The sequence below is a fragment of the Orycteropus afer genome, unplaced genomic scaffold, assembly GCF_000298275.1.
Source record: "Orycteropus afer afer isolate SDZICR_OR568_19922 unplaced genomic scaffold, OryAfe1.0 scaffold00103, whole genome shotgun sequence".
Classification (NCBI taxonomy): Eukaryota; Metazoa; Chordata; class Mammalia; order Tubulidentata; family Orycteropodidae; genus Orycteropus; species Orycteropus afer.
In genome coordinates, this window is record NW_006921690.1 from 9,704,520 (window position 1) to 9,723,873 (window position 19,354).

The following is a 19,354-nucleotide window of genomic DNA, read 5'->3' on the forward strand; positions in this document are numbered from 1 at the left end:
TGGTTGGTAGTAAAGTGCCTTAGATAATACACTACCAGAGCTCCCACCTTTCCACTAGGACTCCTTAAAACATCAACTCTCATTTTAATGTTTAAAACACAGACTCTCATATTAATACTACAAAGTATATTAGGACAACTATAGAAGTATTTATATAAGGAATTCATAGCTACAGTTCTTTGAGAAGTTGGAAATATGGCTATTTGGAGTCTTATTCTCAATAAATTTATAGAATGAAAGGAGATAAAACAAGTATATGTGGAATCATGGAGAGGGAATTATATTCAATACTATCTTTGTTGACAGAGAGCTATATTCTTGGAATGCAAAATATCATAGTGATCAAGAACATGGATTTTGCACTTAGATAGCTGAATAATTTTGGCTCTGGCACTTGCTAACTGCCAGATATCTTCCGTTTACTCCTTCAGATCTACACTCTACTCTACTTTTCTCTTTGCTCCAGCTGGCTCGTCCTTCCAAGGAATACCTTGGAAGGGCCTCTCGTTCTGACTTATACTTGTTTCAGCCATTGGAAGCCTTGGCAGGAGATCAGAGAAGAGATATGTAAGGCTGGCTAGGGTTGGCTATGTCTTTAGGTTGGTGTTAGTGTTAGTTGCCCTGGAGTTGGCCCTGACTCATGAATGAATGAACCATTGTTCAGTTCTGTTCCATCCTCACGATCATTCATATCATTTCTCTCAAGGTGGCCCTTTCTATGGATTCTCTTCTTACAAGTTCATAAAATTGTTGTTGTTTTTTTTTTTCCTCTTTCCAGGACTTGAAAAACCCCCACAGTGCTGTGTTGTTCCATGTTGGTTTTGAAAACCCTGCCCACATCTTTGTAAATTGTTGTTGTTGTTGTTGTTGTTATGTGCCGTCGAGTCAAACCCGACTCATAGCGACCCCTCCTTGGGTCTCCGAGGCAGTATCACTACGGAAGTAGGATTGCCCAACCTTCCTTCTGAGGAGTGGCTGGTGGGTTTGAACCACCAGCCGTCTGGTTAGCAGGCAAGTGTCTTAGCCACTATGCTACCAGAGCTCCTTCTTTGTAAATAATGCCTTTATTAACTCCTCTTTAAATTATCCAATTTGAGGATGCCATCTGTTTTCTAAAGGGACCCTGACTGATGCATTAGCTATATAATATTGGCAACAAAATTGAAATTGTGCTTTCATATCCTCATTTATAAAGCCAGGATAAAGTCATTTCATTTGTCATAGGCTCTTTGCTTATATAAAATCAGGGAGTGGATAAGCATGGTTGTTTCTTCTGAAGCCCTAGAGTTTTTCCTGCACTGGCTTCCATGCCCTTTCCCGAGGAATAACTTTTGTTCAGTTATACTAAAAAAAGAAAAAAAAAAATACACACTGCCATGAAGGCACATCCACCTACGTCATAGCGACCCCCGTTGGGTTTCCAAGGCAGTATCACTGTGGAAGTAGATTGTCCAGTCCTCCTAAAGATCTGAATCATTTCTGTTAGAACACAGGACTCCATGAGTCAACAGCTCGAAACCAAACTGCTGACCTTGGATGATTTTAAGCCTCCTTCCAGCCCTAAAAAATCTATTTTTCTGTCTGGCTGTTATTTTATCTACAATAACTAATGTTCTTTGCATCACAGTCTCTGGCAAGGGCTAGAAATTTGGTAGACTTAGCTGTAGACCACCCACTCTCATGATTTACTATCTGTGCATGAAGATAAGTCCAGTTAATTCTCCAGGATCATCTTCTCTTTTACAAACTGTTTCTATGGCTTAGAATGGCAGGCCATGGGGGCCAATAAATATAGTCTGAATGGGATAGCAAAAAGCTGCCTGAAGTGGTTTCACAGTGGCCTTCTTGCAGCTCAGACCTGTTAGACAATAACTGCTTGTCAGTATGCTGAACACTGAGAACCCAGTCCAAAATGGATGTTAAACCTTGTAAATTGTCCAAGCCCAACAGCACTTTTGGAAATTCTACCATTTGACTTCTTGTTTCAACTCTGATAGTTAACTTCTTTTACTTCTTTTTCTACATAAAGGAGTACAGGAAATATATGAACAGATTTCTTGATTGTGCTGTAGGCTAAACCTGTCCAGAGATTTATTGTGGAGTTTATGAGGATGATGAAGAACTCAAAACCACTATTAATATAGCAGGTCAAAGAAAATGTCTGGAAAATTTATAGTGGTTGAAATTTGCTATGTAAAGCCATGTAAATAAGTGCCTGTTTGCCCTTTTATTTAATATGCATTTAGGAAAAAAAAAATTCTAAGTACCTACTACGTGCCTGCAGTGGTTAAACCATTTGGCTGCTAACCACGTGTTGGCAGTTGGAATGCACCAGCCTTGGGAGATAGATGTGGAGATATGCTTCTGAAAAGATTACAGCCTTGGTGACCCAAGGGAGCAGCTCTAATCTGTCCTATGAGGTCGCTATGAATTAGAGTTGATTGGATGACAAGAGGTTTAATTGACCTTTCACCTAAGGGTAATCCTAAAGGGCTGTTCTCGGCAGTCTGGGACGCCTAATAATTTTAGAACTGTTTGGTTTTGCAATCAATGAATCCTTAGATGTATCTGAAAACAGGAGTCTCCCCACCTTTTGATTTAATTTTTCCTTAATTTCTGTTGCTTCAACATAGTTTATTTCACTTCAGACAATTTTACTCTCAGAGTAGTACTCACATATCATCTCTTTGTTCTTTTTTTCTCTTTTGACTTTTTATACCAAGAAGCTCTGCAGCTACTTCCCCTCTTCTCATTCTATTTGTGAGCAATAAACAACCTAACCAAAGCTAACAGTATGGAAGGAAAGGAAAGTTAGAAGTTTTGAAATAAAATTAGACAGAAAGAGTATTACCTTCAACCACAAGGAACTTTGTAAACACTTTCAAAATTCGAGCACATTTATTTTTCACTTCTCTTGCTTTCTTAAGCATTGTTGTTATTGTTGTTGTTATGTGCCGTCGAGTCAAACCCGACTCATAGCATAGACACTCAAAATATTAATATAAAATATGAAAGTTTTTTTTTAATTTAATGTGAACATTCACTGCTTTTTTTTTTTTTTTTTTTGAGAAATGCTCAAAGAAAGGAGGAGAAACACTTACGTAATTATGAGGCAAGACTTCATAAAGGATCAAGGAAGTGACATTTGAACCGGATTTTATGAGATATAATTAGTTTGGTGATGATGGAGATGTGGGTGGTGGAAGGCCTATCAGGACAAAAACAAGCATAAGCTGAAATGTCAGGGCTCTTTCTCGCTTCTTCTACACTTGACCAGTTTGAGTTATGATAATTTCTTCCCTCTATTGCAGTTACTTATTTGCATACATGTCTTGGTATGACACATTTCTGATCCCATGTGTTTCAGAGTAGAATTATTCCACAGGAATTTAAAGGTTGTGACCGTTTGGAAATACATCACTAGGTCTGTCTTCTGAGATGCCTCTGGGTGATTTCAAACCACCAACCTTTCGGTTAGTAGCTGAACACTTAATTATTCGCACCACTCAAGGACTCCTGGTACCTAGTAAGTACTCATTAAATGTTGTAGAATGAAGGATGACTTGCAATATGTATTTAAAGGATAGTAAGTAGTCAAGTTTGACAAGAGTGAGGATTTGGTAGAGAAGAAATAAAATCTAATGTTAGAAAGATTGATTACAGCAGATTATAGAGACCTCAGATACCAAGATACTATATAGTATCTGGGGGAGACTGTGAGGAACCACTAAAGTTTTGGAGTGAGGGCGGGGAACAAAGAAAATAGTCTTCAAGAAGGTGAATATGATAGCAATTTACAGTCTCCATTGTTGAAAGATAGGTGTAGACAGGAGATACGGACACCTGTGGCAGGACTTATGATATAGAGCAGATACCAGAGTGGTCTAATGGATACAAATAATTTTAGTTAGCAAATGCCCTAAACAACTAACTTCAATCTGCCTCTCCCTCCAGAGTACTGTCAATCTACCTGGGCTCAACTACTAGTCCTACCACTTAGCATGCAGGTGACCCTAGACAGTTGCCTAAACTCTCTAAATTTATTTCCACACATGTTTACTATGAGATTGATAAGAAGAAAAGAAAAAATATATTATGTGTTTGATATAATGCTTAATGCTTGGGGAAATTCTATATATGATAATAATTATCAGTATTATTGCTATCTTTACATGTGAAGGTTGCAAGGAGCAGCTTAATGAAGAAAGATGGAATGAGATATCCATATGGCATCCTATTCCTGTATATTCTAAGTCAGAGAAGTGGACCCAGATTAATAAGTAGATATAATGAAAATGATTCTTTTTTTTTTTTTTTTTCTATTAGCAAAGAAAGAACACATTTTAAAGCAATTATTACATATTATAGATAGTAGGATGCTGGTGAAAAGTTCTATGCCCAAATTTGTCTGTAAGGATAAGTATGACTTCAGGCAAATAAGTTTACCAATCTGAATCTCCATTTTATCCCCTAAAAAAATGAAGGGGCTGGACTAAATGATCTTTAAGTTCCTGCTCAACCAAATATTAAATGAGTTTTCAAGTTACTCATTAAATTTCCCAGCTCCATCAAACAGTTCATTATGCAGCCTACTCGCTCATTTGATGCCTCTGTATATTCTTCATGCCATTTTCAGCCTACATTTTCATTAGATGCTGTTTTTTGAGAGTCTCTTTCCACAGATGATGGCTTTGTATGAGTGGGTGTGTGTTAGCTACAGGGCATTTTGACTAGGTCTAGGACTCTCAAACAAGAAGCCCTTGTGGCACAATGGTTAAGATTGGCTGCCAACTGAAAGATCGGTGATTCAAACCCACCAGCTTCTCTGCAGGAGAAAAGACCTGGTAATCTACTTCCACAAAGATTTCAACTTAGAAAAACCTATGGAGCAGGTCTACTCTATCCTGTAAGGTTGCTGTCAGTCAGAATCATCTTGACTGCAGACAATAGGCTCCAAATTTGTTGATGGAGACAATTGCTTTTCCCATTTTGCCAATTATCTATTAACTCTTGGGACTTGGATGCTTCAGAATGAAGTTGAGAGATAGATATCCCTCTTGAATTTCTTTATACCCACTAATTTACGTGAGAAAGATAAGTCTTTAGAGGAGAAAAGAGAAAGGACTTTACTCTTTAAAGGTCAAAGATACTGAAATATGTCTGATGGATTTTGGTGGCCTTGGTCAAGGCCAGATGATGGGAAAGAGCAATGAGGTGCCTGAAAATCAATTCATCTTGGAGGCTTAAGAAACCTAGGCCAATGAACCTTTTTCCCATCAGGGGCTGAATTTTGGAGGAAGGAAAATCCTGGTTACATGCCCAGGATGAGTAACACTAGAACCCTTCTGACACAACCACCCTGAAACCTTGGAGATGCTTTTTTGGGAAAAAAAAAATCTGTATATGTTTGAATTGAAAAATTGGTTTACTAACATATGGAAATTCGTAGGCATTAGGCAGTTTTTCTATGGGAATCTACTGACTGAATGTAGCTCAAAGTTTTATTACTTTGTCACACATCATCCAGCAATCTTTGCCTGGGGAATCCACGGAGCTCTCTAGCAAAACCAATATGAGAATGTGTGCAGTGTCATCAGAGCGGGAAGTAGAAGCCCAACCTCACTGCTAGCCATTCACTGACAATGGTGTGGACCAAACCAGCAAGCAGTACTGTCGGGGGGCTAACGAATGTAAATGCTAATTTCAGTGCATGCCATATTCAATCTTAAACTGTGTTACTTTCTTCAAGCAGGAGGCAGCTGAAAAGCAACCGCTCTTGGACACATGAGCAATCTTGGAGATCCTTAGAGATTTTTCAGGGAAGAAAACATGTAGGACAAATTGAAATTGTTCTCAAAGAGAGAGTGAAAATGCAGAGCCATTGAAATAATGTACTAATGTAAATGTGACTTCATTTAACTACTAGTGCATGTTAAATTAATATAGATACACCTCACAAGCATAGAGAAAAGTTAAAATATTTTGAGTCAGTTATATTTTGAATGTAAAATAGTAAGGGAACCTCCTGAATTTACATAGTAGTCTCATGACCTTAGTTAACAAATGGCCGACTCTGGACAATAGCTCCTTTCTCAGTACACTCTAGCCACTAGCTCTGGTAGTCTAGTGCCTAAGGCACTTGATCGCTAACCAGAAGGCTGGTGATTCAAACCCACCAGCCACTCCTCGGAAGGTAGGTTGGGTGATCTACTTGCATAGTGGTATCACCTTGGAAACCCAAGGAGCTGTCACTATGAGTCGGGTCTGACTGACGGCACATAACAACAGCCAAATTTTTTAGTTTAATTTATGGGACTGTGAAAAATACCACCCTGTGATGATCTTCAAAGCAGCCCTGGTTGTACAATGGCTAAGTGCTTGGCTGCTAGACAATAAGATCTGCAGCTTGAACCTAACTGCTGCTCCATGGGAGAAAAGAGTTGGCTATCTTTTCTCATAAAGATTTTAGCCTAGGAAACCCTATAGGGCAGTACAACTCTGTCCTGTGGGGTTGCTGTGAGAAAGAATGGACTTAATGGCACAAAACAACAACAGTGATGATCTTCAAGGAAAATTGCATGCTGTGGTAATCTGTTTGAGTGGTTAGCCAATCTCTTTCAGTCATTTGAAAATCTTCATGAGTTGGTGGTGGTAAGTAATATTATTTTTGTTCCTTTTAATAGGAATTGGACAAAGACCCAGAGAGAGTAAACAGTTTTCCCAAAGAACCATAACAGGTTAATGTGGAATGTGGACTTAAAGTTTGGTCTTCAGTTGCTAAGTACTGTGTAAACACCTACCTACTTCTCCTGTTGTCAGTGAAACGAACTGGAGACTGGATCCTGGAGAATAGAGGTGAATGAGGGAAATGAAATCACTCTTTTCATTGACAAACGGACAGGAAGGAGTTCTAGACAAAATGTTGAAACTAAATATTATGTATTTAAAAAAATTTTTCTTTGCAAATTGCCCAGCATCCTGGATTCCCTCACAGTCAAGTGATGTGTGTATATGTGTGTGTGTGTGTGTGTGTGTGTGTGTGGGAGGGTTGATACCTTGTTGATACCAGATGCAACATAATCTTGTGGTCTGGGTCATTTATTTCCTTCCTGAAGTTCAGAAATTTAATTAGCTTTCTTCCTCGGTTTCTGTTATAATTCAAGTGACATATTATTTTTCCAATGTATTTGGGACTTTTTTCTCTTCTTAACAATTTGGGCCACACGTGAGTTTAACCAACAGAAAAAAAATCAGACAATACTGAATTTGGATGCTGTATGCAGAATACCTGAAAAACAATATTTGGATCAGTAGCTTTGAAAGTATTAAATGTAAATTAGATCAGTTCCCAAAGTTTGTCTTCTTGAAGCTCATTTATTTAAATGATTCCTTTTGTTTTTAAAGGAATATGTGCTTGTTTTACTTTCTGTTGAAAATACATGCCCTTGAGAAGGAAAACACATGGGCTCACCTTCAACCAATCATTTATTCCATGTAATTTGGTTTTAACTAGTATCAATTTCAGTAGGCTTCAGGGAATTAGGCATAAAAATGTACATTTCACAGAATGTGGGGACTGGTGCAAGAGTATGTGTTGGGATCAGAACACGGGGTTAAGCCATGGTGTCATTGTATTGAATATTTCACCTTGGAGAAGAAAAATAATCACAGGCTCCATTGATTTCCCTGTAAAATGGGATTAATAGGTGCTTTTCTAAAGCAAGCCCATTGCCATTGAGTTAATTCCAAGTCATGGACAATGACCCTTCAGGATAGAGAAGAATTTCCCCATGGGGTTCCCAAGACTATAAATCTTTAAGTAAGCAGACTGTCATATCTTTCTCCTGCAGAGTGGCATGTGGGTTCAAATCACCAACCTTTCAAAAAGAAGCTGCCACCAGAGGTCCTTAGTATTTTCCTAACCTACTTATAAGGATTGTTTTGGAGGTCCAAGTTGAATAATTAGTTTGAAACTGTCTTACAAAAGCTTGCATCATTTAAGGTTGTTTGAATGTAAGTAATAGACTAAGGCAAAAAAAAAAAAAAAAAAAAAATCAAAAGACTTTTGGATACCTCACTCAATTAAGGGGAAAACCTGGAATACCAGGGGTGGAAAGGGCCCCACGGCTGGACCAGGGATATAAATTACAGGAACTAGTGGGTGGTCCTGTTAGGACGTCATCTCCAGCACAAATCAGCCCGGCTGCCTTTCTGTCTTTGAGACCTTCTGTTCAGGACCCAGACTCCCTAGAGAGAGACCACATGTCCCCAGTCTGGGGCAAGCAGGACATCTTGATTAAAAGACCATTGCAACTACTAACACTGAGGGAGAAAAAAGTTGATCAAAGAAAAATCCAGAATGGAGGCTGGGTGGCAAAAATATCGATTTCACTTCAAGGGCTATACACTTACTTGTTCCAGTGGTAGTACAGGCTGCTGAGCAGATGCAGTAGAGTAGGAATGGAGGAGGAGCTCTGATGAGCTAAGACCTCTGTGGCAGGGATGCATATGTTGGGGAAAGGCTGAAGGAATGAAGAGGAAGAGAGGGAAGTTAGGAAAGGTTGGGGGGAGGGCACTGAAGGCAATTGTTGGTAATTCTGCTTACAGAATATTTTTGTACCCTAATGGATTTCATATAAAGATTTCAAGATAAACAGTAAAAAACCAAAACCAAACTCATTGCCATTGAGTCCGTTCCGACTCATAGCGATAGCTCCTTTGGTTTCTGAGGCAGTATCTCTAGGGAAGTAGATTGCCCAATCTTCCTTCCAAGGAGTGGCTGGTGGGTTTGGATCACCAGCTTTCTGGATAGCAGTCAAATATGCCTTAGGCACTATGCCACCAGAGGTCCTAGCCATTATAAATCATTTTTTCCCCTAGTTTGTTTTCCTACTTCATTCAAAGTGTGAGTTTTCAGTTGGTCTTGCATGCATCCTATGGTTTCAGGAAAATAACTTGAGAGGACTCAGAAGGTGTGTGTGGAATAACTGAGCCCCTGACACAGTGTCTGCTAATTGATGCTCATAATGTTTTATGTTTTATGAATTGTGCTTTCAAGTATGAAAGCCTTTAAGGTAGGGAAAAGATAACAAAGTTTTGCTGCTAAAAATAACAACCAATGTCTGCTAAAGAAGAACATGAATTTTATTGAATAGCATGTTGAGGCTCTTCAAACTATCTCAATCTCCATTGACAGCTAGGCAGCTGGGTACACAACGCAATATTGCTTTACTGTTTGATTCATATCAATATTGCTTCAGCATTGTTCACACAATTCATTTCGCAGCAGCCAGAAAGAGTCACGGTCTGCAGAAATTGTTTACCTGCTGAGATGGTGTGTTGAAATAATCCTGAATTGTGTTTGATCCATTTTGTCAACAGGAGAATTGATAGGCTCAGGCACCTTAGGCTTCTTTGCTGAAAATATCTCCTTATTCCTTAGAGTAAGCCCTGAAAGGTTAGAGTGCAGCTGCCCTGGAATTCCAAATCCTCCTTGAAATCAGTAAGTTTTCTTCCCTTATTCATTTCCCTGAAGTATCCATTAACATTTTTATGTGCTTCCAGAGGTGAATGAAACTGTCTTTAGTGGACTGAGGTGAAGTCTGAGAAGGTATGTGCTAAGCAGAGGGTGATAGACTTGGAAAGTACGTATTCTGTTATGCCCTAAGCACAACAAATTGCCAACGTATTCTTAGTTTGCTCAAAATAAGCTGAGCTAACAGTTTTATGTAAGATGAAGTCAATGATTAAAACAATGATACTGTGGTAGTTCAGTTTGTATGTCAACTTGGCTGGGCCTGGTTAAGTGGCTGGACAGCTGGTGGTAGTTATTTCCCATGATGAGACTGGCAATCAACTCCATGGTCGGATCTACCACAAGCAGCTGAGTCTGCCTTTGGGATGTGGTCTGCTTCCTGTACATAAGGAGAAGCCTTGGGAATGGTCTCTAGCCTATGGCATGCTTGGACTCTGCATGTAGCCGTGTAGTTGCTCAGCAGCCTGCTATGCTCTGCCGACCCTGGGACTTACAATAGACTTAAGTTAATGGCCTGCCCTGTGATTTGGCAACATCAGGACTGTGCCTTTTTACTTGTCAACTTTGGGGCTTCTCAGCCTCATCAGCCAGCAGCTGTCTGAGTGAAGCAACGCCTCTAGCTCCAGTGGGCTGGGAGCAGGAGGCAGAGCAGGATCCCAAGGTTGAGGGGCTTTCACCCAGCCCCTAGAGCCTGGCACTTTGAACTTGGACTTAAAGCCTCCAAATTGTAAGAATAAACTCCTGTTTGTTAAGGCCATCCCATTTGTGGTATATTTCTTGTTAGAATGATGCTAGGGAACCAGAACAGATACCTTAGATGTAAATCAACCTACCATATGGCTTTCAAGATGCTTTATCACATACTCATTCAATTGTATGTTATATAGTACTGCATATTGTAAATATGTAGATAAACCTTCAGAGGTTTATCTATATGTCTCAAATAAAGAAGCAATTGGCATCCAGTTGATTCCAACTCATGGTGACCCTCGCATGTCAGAATAGAATTGTGCTCCCCAGGGATCTCATTGGCTGATTTTTCAGAAGTAAATCACCAGGCATTTTGCCGAAAGGCTTCTGGCTGGACTCGAACCTGCAGCCTAGTATATTAACTGTTTGAACCACCCATGGGCTCCTTTTCTCCCAAATAGACTACTATAACTATTTTATCTGTACATTCTGACTGAACCAAAAACAAAAAAAACAAAAGACAAACTCACTCCCACTGAGTCAATTTCAACTCATAGCAACCCTGTAGGTTAGGGTAGAAGTGCCCCATAGGGTTTCCAAGGTAGTAATCTTTCTGAATGTAGACTACTACATCTTTCTCCCATTTAGCGGCTGGTGGGTTTGAAATGCCAACCTTTTTGGTTATCAGCCACATTCTTTATCCACAGCACCACTCAAAATAAATAAATAAATAAAAAGGAGCTCTGGTGATATAATGCCTAAGGTATTTGAGTGCTAACCAGGAGGCTGGTGGTTCAAAGCCACCAGGGCTCCTTATTTTCTGATTAGCCTAATAAAATTCATTGAATTAAAAAATATATCTGTATCCAGATATATACTTATTAAATCTATATGCAGAGAAAATAATCTGAGAAGCTGGGCAATATGAAGAAGAACATGGCATCAGAATTGGAAAAAGACTCACTGACAGTCTGCAATATGCAGATCATACAACCTTGCTTGGTGAAAGTGAAGAGGACTTGAAGCACTTACTGATGAAGATCAAAAATTAAAGCCTACAGTATAGATTACACCTCCACATAAAGATAATAAAAATCATCACTACACCAATAAACAACATCATGATAAATAGAGAAAAGATTGAAGTTGTCAGGAATTTCATGTTACTTGGATTCACAATCAACATTCATGTAAGCAACAATTAAGAAATCAAATGACATACTGTGTTGGGTAAATCAAGACATGGTGTTTTCAATTGCCTCATATGCATGTGAAAGCTGAACAATGAACAAGTAAGATAGAAGAAAAATTGGTATCTTCAAATTATGGTGTTGGCAAAGAATATTAAATATACCATGGATGGCTAGAGAATGAACAAATTTATCTTGAAAGAAATACAGGCAAAATAAACCTTAGAAGTGAGGATGGTGAGACTCTGTCTCACATATTTTAGACATTTTATCAGAAGGGACCAGTTCCTGGAGAAGGATATTCTTGGTAAAGTAGACAGTCAGTAAATCATGAGAAGGCCCTCAATGAGGTGGATTGACACAGTGGCTACAACGATGGGCTCAAGCCTGGCAATGACGGTGAGGGGAGCAAAAGATGGAGCCATGTTTCATTGTATTGTGCAGAGGGTCACTGTAAGTCAGAGCTGACTCACCAGCACTCACAATAACAACAAATCCATTTACATGCATATGCAGATGTCCTGGTATGGGTTACAAATAATAATGCCTAATGATTTATAATTGCTTGATGCAGGATGTCCTTAGTAGAGAGGAGAGGAGCAACTGAACAAGTTGCATAACTAAGGATGATAATTGAAAACAGGGAAGAATGGGTAAATTTTAAAATGGACAAGAGTCTAAGATATAGAATACTATTTATATTAAATAGTTAATTTTTCTTCTGTTTTTAAATATTAAATCTGAAATTCATGTTCATTTTAGAGAATAGTAAAGTTACAACAAGATATTAAGAAGCAGAAGAATTCTAACACCAATTCTACTACTCCAAGGCAACTGACAGATGGCATTTCTGTGTATTTCCTTTCGGTTTTTACTTTTTTATTTTTCCATTTTTTTCCTGCAATTGTGCTCATACAATATATATAGTTTCATGCCTTGTTTTCTTAATATGGCGATGTCTTTGGGAATAAGTATTTTTTAGTATTTAAAATTATTTCTTAATCTAAATTTCTAGAAGTGAAAACAATGGGTAAAATTTGGGCACGTTTTTAAGGTTTTTGACCCCTAGCAAGGTTCTGCTAATTTACATTCCCATTTCATGTAAATCAGCATTTTTACATGCTTCAGTCTACACTGTCATTTACGCTTTCTACAACCCTCAATTAAAATACATATCCCCTTGGACAGTAGAGTTGACTTTTACCAATACAATATTTATAGTTACTAATTTATGAATTTGATGGTCAGAAAGTTACCTTTCACTTTTTACTTTTGCATTTATTTGATTACTATTAGTAACATTATTTTTTCTTGTGTTTACTGGAGCTCTGGAGGCGCAGTGCCTAAGGCATTTGACTGTTAGCCAGAAGGTTGGTGGTTCAAAGCCACCAGCTGCTCCGCGGAAGGAAGTCTGGGTGATTTAATTCTGTAAAGATTTACTGCCTCGGAAAGCCAAAGGGCTCTATAGGATTTGGAATCGACTCAATGACAGTGAATTTTTTTTTTTTGGTTACTAGCCATCAGTATTTCACTTTTTGTGAATTATCCATGTATTTTTCTACTCATGTTTGTATATTTTTATCACTGTATTTTTATTTTTTATTTCTAGTCACATATTTTTGTTTATTCTCCATGAATTATTATGTAGGCTAACACTTTGTTAAATGAATTGCACATGTTTTTTACATGCATGGGAATTGTAATTGTCAAGTTTTTGCATGGATCTATCTGTTTCTTCCAGCTAAAATATGTTTTGACTATCCAGAATCAAAGAAATGATCCCTTACATTTTCTTGTAGTGGTTTCATAGTTTATATTTAACTCTTTGCTTTCTCTAGAATTTACTTTGGTGTTTGACGTGGTGTCGGGCTCTACATTGATTTTCCGTTTTTCCCCCACTTTAACTTAAAGTTAAAGTGGCCTATATGATGCTACGTGACCTTATTACTTCCTGTCTTGCTAACCCCACTCATCTCCCTCACTCTCCCCTGAATCACTATACTCCATTCACTCTGGCCTTCTTATTCTTTTGCATCCCAAGCTGCTTCCTACCTTGAAGTCTGAACATTTGTTTCCTATGCTTGGAAAGTGCCTACTCAGATCCTCATGGGGCTTATTTGTCATCAAGCCTATCTCTTTCAAAGAAGTATCCTGTCTCAGTTTCCTAGTGCTGCCATAACAGAGATGCCACAATTGTGTGCCTTTAAGGAACAGAAATTTATTTCCTCAGAGTTCTGGAGGCTAAAATTCTAAATCACAATCTTGGCCTTGTTAATTCCTTCCTTGTTGGTAAGCCTAGGGATTCTGTGGCTTTCTTGGCTTATAGATAGTCCTCATGTGGTATCTGTCTTCCTCTGGGGTGTGCATGTCTCTATTGATGTTGCCCTGTAGATGACTCAGGAGTGATTATGTTTAGGATCTGCTCTGTACTGATATGACCTCAACTAATTGACTACATTACATTATAGATAGTGATTGCATTACACTGCATTGTGTGTAAAATGACTATATTACTTTAAATTACATAGGTATAGGGGTTAGGATTCCAACAAAATTTTTTTTTGGGGGAAGGGTACAATTCAATCCATAACAACTTCCTTGACCATTCTAGGTTAAAAAGTATTCCTCTATCACTACTGATCATTGACCTTATATTTTCCTCCTAATACTTAGTGATTTCCAAAACCACTTGTTTATTTACTTGTTACTTATTTGCTTTATCTGCCACCATAATGTAAGCTCCATGGGAACATGAATCTTTCTTGTCTACTTCATTTCTATTATTACAGCATTGAGAATATTCGTGGCACATGGTGCATTTTTAATTAATATATCATCCTTTGGCAAATGAATGAATAGATGTAGTGTGTCTTATTAGTCAAGTATCCTACTATTTAATTATTATGTAAAAATAATGACAACAATGATTGTTGTTGTTGTTACGTGCCGTCGAGTCAACCGGACTCATAGCGACCCCTCCTTGGGTTTCCGAGGCAGTATCACTACGGAAGTAGGATTGCCCAACCTTCCTTCCGAGGAATGGCTGGTGGGTTTGAACCGCCAGCCGTCTGGTTAGCAGGCAAGTGTCTTATCTACTATGCTACCAGAGCTCCCGACAACAATGATAGCTAACCTTTATTGTGTGCTTATTCTGGGAAAGTGTATTGTTTTATAAGCATTATTTCTACCAAAAGGAATCTGCTTATTGAGTACAAATTAGATTTTATTACTGAAAATAGGACCTAATAATCCCAAACCCTTGCCACTGAGTTGATTCCAGTTCATAGCAACTCTCTTCAGGTTTCCAAGGCTATAAATCTTTACAGAAGCAGATTACCTCATCTTTCTTCTTCAGAGCACTTGGTGGGTTCAAACCACAATCCTTTTGGTTAGCAACCAAATGCCTTAACCACTATACCACCAGAGCTCCCTAGGACCTAATAATAGTAGGTACTAGGAGCTCTGGTAGTGTAACACCTCAGGCACTTGACTGCTAACCAGAAAGCTGGTGGTTCAAACCCACCAGCCGCTCCTCGGAAGGAAGGTTGGGCAATCTACTTCCCCAGAGGTACCACTTCAGAAATCCAAGGAAGGGTTGTTATGAGTTGGGACTGACTCAATGGCAGTGAGTTTTTTTCTTTTCTTTTCTTTTTTATGATCCCCACTTACAGGTAAGAAAGCAGGACACTTATGTGCCCTTAAGTGCTTAAAGTCAAATAGCCAGCAAGAGAGAACATTAGGCCTGGGCACATGTCTGTCTGACCCCAATGCCTGCAATCTTACTTTCAATATAATTGTAGTGTAGCTTAATACATATATCCCCCACTTTTTGAAAGTTCACTTTATACCACCACTTGGCTTTTTTGAAAGACCTTCATTGATACCTGTTTTTGCTGACTGAAAGAACTCCAAAGAGGATTTTTCCTTTCATGATAAAAGGGCAAAAAATGAAAGTATTATTCAGTGTTTTTATGCAGGGAGCTGTTCACAAGGTGGCTGAACCCCAAGCAACTAGAGTGGTGTCGCCAGGCTCCTTTGCTGAGAACTACATTCAGGGTGTCAGCATCAAGCCGCTAGAGTTTTGAACTGTATGTGAACACTGTGTTAGTGTTACTTTAGGTTTTATGTGCAATTTGGTATAATTTGGTTTATTTTTGGGGTCTGGTAATGTTCAATAATTTTTCCCATATAAATTATTGGTAATTTTTTCTTCACTTTATGCCATTTCACCTTAAGGTTTCATGGAAATGTCCTATGTTCAGAGAGTGGCCTATAATACATTTTTTTTTTTTTCCTGCTCAGTTTCTGTAAGGAAAAAAAAGGAGTTTTCTTTCTATTACTCAGTTTATTCTACCATATGCAGTCCTGGATCTTTCTTTCAGTGCTTCCCACTCCTTTCCAAATAATCTTATTGGTCTTTTGATTATAGTCCTATTAAACACCATCATTCATTTGGTAATAAGTTGATCTTTTTACAGTTAAGTCATTCCCTTCTAGAAACATTGTTTCTCTCTCATTTTTTGACTCCTGGAAAAGTTGGGTAGTTTTTCTCTTATGTTTGTTGTTGTTACTTGTCGTTGAGTCAGACTCATAGCAACCCTTCCTTGGGTTTCCAAGGTGGTATCACTATGGAAGCAGATTGCCCAACCTTCCTTCCGAGGATTGACTGGTGGGCTTGAACCACCAGCCTTCTGGTTCACAGTCAAGTGCCTTAGGCACTAAGCTATCAGAGCTCCTTTTTCTCTTATAGGACCTGCAAATTTTCCAAAAATTAAGTTTATAATTATTGTTGTTGTTATATGCCATCTAGTCGGACCTGACTCATAGCGACCCCTCCTTGGGTTGCCGAGGCAGTATCACTACAGAAGTACATTGCCCAACCTTCCTTCTGGGGAGTGGCTGGTGGGTTGAACCTCTAGCCTTCTGGTTCATAGCTAGGCACTATGCTACCAGAGCTCCCAGTTTATAATTAGCCACTTTATATTTTTGGTTGCTGTTATGAATGGGAATTTTTCATGTTATATTTCAGAGTATTTTCTCAAATTCTTATCTTTAAATAATGTGCAAAGACATTAAAAAAGGAATAGTTATACATTTGAGTTATTATATACTCTATTGGCACTTTCTGAGAAAAGTGCTTACTGACAAGAGAGATGGGTGAAAACAAATAGAAAAGATAGCAAACTAATAATAGAACAGATGTTAATTAAGGACATGGCTTTGGAGCAGGAAAGACTGGAGATCAATTCCTAGTTCTTGGTCTTTAGTAAGTTATCAGATTCTCTGGGTATAATTGCATCTGTAAAGTGGCTGTAATTATAATTTTCACCATAACTTTGTTGTAAGAATAAGTGAGATAATGATGTCAAACCTTTAGCACACTGTCAAATGCACAGTGAATACTTAATAAATGTTTACTGTTATTAATAGGGTGACTGGATAGTAAATGATTTGTAAAGCTTTTTCTTGAGATATAAAACGATGAAGGGAACATCCTCTGTACAATTTCATGCTCCTTAGGGGGTGGGTGGGGTGATATTGAAATGATTAAAGGAGAAGCCAGTGAGGGTTGAACCATTCACTCTCATTCATGTCCTTTGGCTGTAAGATTAAATGGAGATCTAGGTCTTCCTTTGTAGCTCTCACGCACATGCACATTACTCTTTAACTAAAAAAGAATACATGGCAAAATGATTTTTAAGTTTTAATTTCTCTGGCTCTCTTGTGAACCCTCTTTTCTTCATTTTGATTGCCTCCATCTCCTCATGTCTCAGGTCCACACAGTATTCTGAGGAATTCATCCAGAATTCCTCCACAAAGATCCCCCAAAAGACATAAATAAATGAGATATATAAAGAAAAGTTTTGATTTATTGATTGATTTTATTTGAATTTGACCATGTCTCATTATTCTATATATCATACCTTTCTTTAAACTCCTAACACTTTTTACGAGTATAAACATGTGCCTATTGGTCAGAAGGGATATGGTGGTAGTTAGATTATGGTTAACTCTTTTCTAATCAAAAACTCCTGTTACTTTAGATTTTATTTATTTTCTTGTTGTTGAAAATATATACAGCAAAACATACCTTAATCTGACAATTTTTCCATGTGCAATTCAGTGACATTTATTATATTCTTCGAGTTATGCATCCATTCTCATCCTCCTTTTCCAAATTGTTCTTCCCCTGTTAGCATAAACTCACAGTCCCCTAAGATGTCTATCTAATCTTTTAAATTGCTGATGCAATTTAATCCTGTATAGATAGTTCTCAAAAGAGCCTAATGTGTAATGCAGAGAATTTTGACTAGCTAAGATAAACTTTTGTTTGGTTTTTAAGAAGACTATCACGGATATTTTTGGTTTGGTTTGAGGGCATTCGTTCCAGAAGTTCATCTAGCCTCCACAGCTCCAGAAACCTGACGTCCATGACGCCTGCTGGTTTGATTTTTTCTGTTGTTGGTTTGTTATAAAGGTTTTTATCTTCTATATTTAATGAGTCAGTCCACCTTTTTCTCTCAAATACTATACAGCGACCATAATTTAATTTTAAAAATCGAAGCCATTTGTTGTACCCAAGAATATCCTCTTCAATCTGGATTCTTTTTGCAATGCAGCTACATCTAGTATTAGAGAAGGTGATAAATGGGTTTGGAATATTTGTAGTGATGAGGTCCTTGGAGAGTCCTGCAGTAAGCTTAATAGAAAATAGTGAAATGAGAATTTGCCTAGTTCAGTGGAACAAGCACAGAATTTGGAGTCAGGCTGCCTGGTCATTAATTCTACTTCTGGCACTGATAAGTTTGATCATCTTAAGCAATTTAGACTTTCTGAGCTTTAATTTCTGCAATTATTTAGGAGGCAATAATACTCACCAGTATTCTTGCCATGGGGTTAAACATGAACTTATTATATGTATACCAAACCAAACAAGGAGCTCTGGTGGTACAGTGCCTAAGACATTTGGCTGCTAGCCAGAAGGTTGGCAGTTCAAACCTACCAGACACTTCACAGAAGGAAGACTGAGCAATCTACTTCTGTAAAGATTTACCACCTTGGAAAACCAGTGGGAGTCACTCTGAGTTGGAATGGACTTGATGGCAGTGGGCAAATATGTCCCACAGTCATGCTTTTTATATTCATTCAATTCAGGTGCAGGGGAAAAGAAAAAAAAACAAGTTTATTTGGGTTCTGATGAGGTGCATTTGGCTAGTGAAAATTTTGTTCTGTAGAAGTATTTTCCTTAGAAGGAGATGCTTATTCTTAAACTGTGAATATACAAAGTTTGGAGAAGTCAGGATGATTTTCGGTCTTGCTATAATCTGATACCTTTGCTGGCATGTGGTGGCTGGTAAATGTTTTCCAGATTCTGTGGACATTTGATGGTTTCATAACAATTTTCCTTTTTCTGAATGTGTTAAATCATAAACTCTAGTTATTTTGTTGGTCCATGGCAGACCTATCTGTGATGTTGAGTAATTGCTTGGCACAAAGAAGAGATTGCCTTCTATATTTAAATGTGTTTATCAATCATGCCTTCCAGACACCATCTGCCTGAGAAGGGCCACAATAAGTGGAGGTCCAGAGAAGGGAAGGAATCTTTCCCAGGAGCATAGAACAGAACTCGTCTGGCTCTAATGATTGTTCAAGGTGGATGAGGAGATGGGAAGGGGAAACTTTTGCTTGGATAAAGCCTTTACCTGCTTATTAATCAAACAAGGCAGGTGCCAGGCTGATCTGAAATCTGCTGGCAGACTGCAAAACATGCCATTTTCCCTGCTAATAAATCCTTCAGCCCAGGAGACATCTCTAGCAAGCTTTACAGGAACAAATAAAGGAAAGATTCAATTAATATGAACCCCGAGGTTATCTCTTAGCCTCTTTTCTGAGAAGTAGAAAGTTGAAAGCAAAGGGAAGAAAAGAAAAGGAAAGAAAA